Below are 6015 nucleotides of genomic sequence, written 5' to 3'. Positions count from 1 at the left end.
TATTATTATTATTATTATTATTATTATTATTATTATTATTATTATTATTATTAATATTATGTTCGTATATACTTTACACTTGGAGCCATTTAAGTTTAATATGTTATCACGGCACCATATTTCAAATCGGTCTACATCGGATTGTAAGTCCAAATGGCACGAAGTGTCCTTGTACTGGAGACATAATTTAACATAGTCTGCGTACATAAGTACACGCGAATGTTTTATTATTAAGGGGAGGTCGTTAATGAATAAGGTAAAAAGAAGTGGACCAAGATGGCTCCCTTGTGGGACACCGGATGTGACTCGGAGGATTGAAGATAAAGAATTTTTAAAGAGGACTTGTTGTGTCCTGCCATTCAGATAGCTTGAAATCCAATTTAGAAGATCGACAGGGAAACCTATAAGATCAAGTTTTCTTATTAGAAGGTAATGATTAACAGAGTCAAATGCTTTACTAAAATCAGTGTAGATGACATCTGTTTGAAGATTATTTTTGAAACCCTGTATTACGAAAGAAGTTAGCTCCAAGAGGTTAGTGGTTGTAGATCTGCGTTTCATAAAACCGTGTTGACACGGTGATATGATTGATCTAGAAAGGTGCTGCAAATGAGGAGTGATAACATTTTCGAAAAGTTTTGGGATAGCCGACAATATAGAGATTCCTCTGTAATTGCTTGCATCCAGTTTGCTACCTTTTATGTGAAGAGGAATCACAAAGGACTCCTTCCATATATGAGGGAATTGTGAAGATTCCAAAGATAAGGTAAACAGTTTCAGTAGAGGCTTGCACAAGGCTTCCGCACAGAATCTGAGCACACAGCCAGGGATTCCATCGGGACCTGGCGAATAGACCGGTTTAACACGCTGAAGATGAGCTTTCGTTTATAGTGGGGAAAAATATTAGATTCGACTTAGATACCGCATAAGAGTATGGCTATTCGGGAATTGTGAAGATTCCAAAGATAAGGTAAACAGTTTCAGTAGAGGCTTGCACAAGGCTTCCGCACAGAATCTGAGCCAGGGATTCCATCGGGACCTGGCGAATAGACCGGTTTAACACGCTGAAGATGAGCTTTCGTTTATAGTGGGGCAAAATATTAGATTCGACTTAGATACCGCATAAGAGTATGGCTATTCGGAATGAGGTAAAGTTGAATATGTTTTTTGAAAAAACTTGGCGAATAGATCGGCTATTGCCTGATCCGATGTAACCGTAGTGTTTTCAAAAAATAGCGAGGAAGGGTAAGAACTTGTTTTTCTCTTAGTGCTAACGAAATTATAAAACTGTTTCGGATCCTGTGCAAACTGGAACTTACAACGGTTTAAATAATTTTTGTAGCACTGAGCATTAAGCACGGTAAAGTTTAACCGAGTTTTACAAAGGATGGACTGAGAACCGGTATTTTTAAATTTCATATAGAGTCTGGACTTTACATTTCTTACATGTGTCAACTCTTTATTAAAACAAGGAGGTTTAGAGATTGACGGATAGTACATCGTAAAACAATAGTCAAAAAATGATTTAATTGCGTTATAAAACATATTAATCGCATCCGCCATTATGTTGCAGGAGTAAAGATTGGACCAATTAAAGCCAGCTATAAAATTGTTTAGCCTCGGAAAATTTGCCTTGCGGAAAAAGGTAATTCGCTTTGTTGACTTCTCTGAATTTACTTTTAATACCGTACCTATGTCGATTGCCACCTCGAAAGTAGGATGATATTGATCTTCAGGTTGAGTAAGAGGTACTACCCTGGACAGAAACACACTTTCAGGACTTGTTACAAAACATAGATCCAAAAGTCGACCAAGAGAATTTGGAAATTATATTCCATTATTATTATTATATTATATATAAACTTACGACAGCGATAAGTCGAGCAAGCCGTCAATAAAGTCATGTTGTGCTAAAGGGAGAAGGATATTCGATTGTTTTTCTGGGGACCACATTGTGCCAGGTATATTAAAATCACCTAGAACTACCAATTGGTCCCTGTCAGAAAGTTTATTCAAGATGGACTGGATAGCGGACAGATGATTCTGATATTCTGGGAATTCAGAAGATGGCGGAATATAGGAGCACGTAATATAAACTGATCTGTCGGAAAAAGACAGCTTTACACATAAGAATTCCGAGTTGCGGGAATCGTCCAAAAGTAACTCCTCCGACGCGAGGGTAGATCTAACCGCAATTAAGACTCCACCTTCCCGTCTGGAGGGACGGTCAAACCTATATATAGTGTACATACCTGGGAAGGCTTCGGAGTTAAGTATCTCCGGCTTTAACCAAGTCTCTGTGAGCACTATAATATGGGATGCAAATGAAAGACTATCACAATACAATTTGATTAATTTGCTACGCAAGCCTCTAACATTTTGATATGAGATAGTAAGATTTGTAGTTAGGCGGATGGTGCAGTTGTTGTGACAATGTGTCCTAGGAATTCAGTTCCTTTCTTCATGAATTCACATTTGTCTAGCTGCAACTTTAAGTTTGCGTCTCTCAGTTTCTCAAAGACTTTCTTTAGAGATAAAATATGTTCCTCCAATGAAGTGGAGTAAACAATTATATCGCCCAAATAGACAAACCATCTTTGTAGATCAAATCTTCTAAAAGATTATTCATATATCTGTGAAAGGTAGCTGGAACATTATTTAGACCAAAAGGCATACGTGTATATTCATAATTCCCATGCATAGTTGAAAAAGAAGTTTTTGCAATAGAATTTTCGTCCATCTGGAATTGGTGAAAACCTTTAGCAAGATCTATGGTTGTAAAATATTGGCATCTACCCAATTTGTCCAATATCTCATCCATTCGGGGAATAGGAAATTTGTCATTAACAGTTATCTCATTTAGATTCCTGTAATCGACAACCAACTTGAATTTTTGTTCCCCAAAGGAGTCTGCCTTCTTGGGGACCACCCAAATAGAAGAACAATAAGGGGATTTCAATTTGCGAATGATCTCTTGTTCTGTCATTTGTTTGATTTGTTTGTTGACTTCTTGGTCAACGCTTTGGGGGTACTTGTAGGGTTTACGGTATACTGGGTCTTCATGTTGAATCTGGATGACATGTTTAATAGTACTTGTGAAGGTCAAATTTTCGACCTCTTTATACTGAATGTCTCTATATTCGTATAGAATCTTATTTAAACATTCAACTTCCTCTACATTACGGTGTTCAAGTCTATACTCGTTACATTCGCGTAACTCATTGTTGATCGCGAAGTTGACTATATCGTTGCCAACGGACATGGGATCGAGATGTGTTACATCATTGTCCACTGTGTCACTAACAACATTTGAAGTGAGTCATTTTGGTAATGCGGTCATCTTCTTCTGTTGTTGATGCACATGTTGACACATAGGTGTGATCTTAACCTTTTGCATCTTTGGAATGATTTTCTCCATTGGAGCAGAACCATTCTTTTGCTGTGGGTCGAGGCATTTGGATGCGGTCTCGCCCTTCTTTTCTCCATACAAAAATTTAAATGTTTTTGAACCCAAAATTACTGTATTATTATCATAGTCTATCTTAGCTTTTGTATCTTCTAGATACTTTCGACCTAACAGGAAATCATAATTATCGGAAAATTTGTGGATATAGAATTTCAGAACAAATGGACACACTGAAGTAGGCTTTATTATTATACTTTTCTTTAATTTTATTGGCCCTTTAACAGTATACACTGTTAGATTTTCTTCCCTTTCTTCTAAATTTTCAAAATTTTCCCTTATGATGTTGATTGATGATCCTGTGTCGATCATTCCTTTGTAAATTTTATTATGATAACTTATTCTTACATGGGGACTGGTACGTCCTTCTGTGTCATTTAGGTGGTTATGTGTTATGGTTCTGATTCATGCCAGGATAATAATTACTGTAATTGTGATTTTATTACTGTAATATCTTTGTTTATTACTTTGATTACTGTTACTACGTCTGTTCCCTTCTGATTTATTAGAACGGTGATTTTCTGGACTGGCATCATAAAGGCCTAGCTCCATTGATGTTTGTTTTAGTTTATAAATAGTGTCGATATATTTACGTGCCAATGACATATAAATTCTATCCGGCAGTTTTCTGTCTATTACAGATTTGATAGTTTTATTTAACATTTCCGTATAAATCGATTTATCGACAGGGTCGCTTTCTAATTCTAAGTTATCAAACATAATCCAGTATTGTGATTCTAGCTTCTCTATAAAGTTACTTCCTGGATATGATGCGTCTCTAGTTGTCTTATGAGTGTTATATAGGGTCTGTGGTCTTTGAATGCCATCGCTTTCTTCGTATCCAGCCATGTGTTTGTTCTTTCCTGGGTTACGACCTCCAATGCTGAATCCACTAGTAACCGTGTCACTGCTCCATATATAATGTGTGCTTGTCTGGAATCTTGTGTTGGGTATAAATTGAGTAGCTGTTCTACTTGGTTAACGAACCCAGACAGCCTGCCAGGGATGCCATCATAGTAATTTAGTTCTTTAATTTGGTTTATGTGGGTTTCCGAAAGTTGTGGAACCGCCATGGTGTGTTTTGATTTCTGGGTATACGGAGTTTTATTTTGGTTTTGAGTTTCGCTTTTAAGTTTGGTTTTAAGTTTTAAGTTTCGGAATTAAAAGTTTATATTTAACTTTGTTTCCGACCACACGGGATTTTCTTTTGAATGATATTTTCACGTAGATTCTTTTGCGGATCTCGAAAAATATTTTTTTAGAATCACTACTTTAATTCGCTGATCTTGGATAGCTAGTTGTATAGCGTATCCTTCAGTTGATCAGTACCGTATTAAAAGGACTCTTTATTTTATTGGATCCTACCGACTGCGCCAATTAAATGTTTGCAGTACTTATATGTGAAAAAAATATAATTTTTATTTCACTAAATTATTACAATATCTGTATTTTTGAAGAACACCGACCGATTACAATTAGGTTTCAAACTGAAATTAACTTCATACTCTGATTTTATTGAAGTTCAAGCCTCGGTATCGAGCTTTTCTAAACTTTATGGTTCTGATCGGGAAGAGAGAAAGTTTCTGACTTTAGTTGTTTTACGTTTCTCTTGGATTCAAATGCATTCGCTCTTGGATACTCTTGGATACAAATGCTGTTAGCTTATAATTTGATACTGTTTTTCGGGATTGCGAGTCCGAAGTTTGAACGTGGAAACGTGATGTTTAGTCTATTAGTGGGTGATTTATTGGAGTTGGGATTTTTCCATTCAACCTTGTTTTGAGGATCCTATGACAATTCATTCTTATCTGATATTTGCTGGGTACATTCGTCGTAGTGTATGGTGTATTTGGGTGTACATGTTGTATGTGTATTAGTGTGTAGGCATGTGCTTAAGGCTTAGGGACTTATGGATATGTCACTATATATATATGTACATGTGTAATACATTATTATGCATATATTTTTTTTCTACATACACATGTATGTACACACATTTGCCTTTTTATTTGTAATTTTAAATATACCTCGTCGCCACTTCGGTAATGAAGGGTCCAGTTTGTTTTAGTTTTATAGATCCTTTATTTAGTAAATAATTTGATTCACAATGTGTGCGCGTCTGTTTCTCACGGGGGTTAATTTCTTATTGCTTATAAGTCTTATTCTTATTCTTATAAGTCGACCAAGAGAATTTGGAATATAATTAACTTACGACAGCGATAAGTCGAGCAAGCCGTCAATAAAGTCGTGTTGTGCTAAAGGGAGAAGGATATTCGATTGTTTTTCTGGGGACCACATTGTGCCAGGTATATTAAAATCACCTAGAACTACCAATTGGTCCCTGTCAGAAAGTTTATTCAAGATGGACTGGATTGCGGACAGATGATTCTGATATTCTGGGAATTCAGAAGATGGCGGAATATAGGAGCACGTAATATAAACTGATCTGTCGGAAAAAGACAGCTTTACACATAAGAATTCCGAGTTACGGGAATCGTCCAAAAGTAACTCCTCCGACGCGAGGGTAGATCTAACCGCAATTAAGACTCCAC

This window comes from Drosophila mauritiana, unplaced genomic scaffold (genome assembly GCF_004382145.1).
Source record: "Drosophila mauritiana strain mau12 unplaced genomic scaffold, ASM438214v1 Y_13, whole genome shotgun sequence".
Lineage (NCBI taxonomy): Eukaryota > Metazoa > Arthropoda > Insecta > Diptera > Drosophilidae > Drosophila > Drosophila mauritiana.
The sequence above is the reverse complement of the archived record's forward strand: the minus strand, read 5'-3'. Positions refer to the sequence as shown.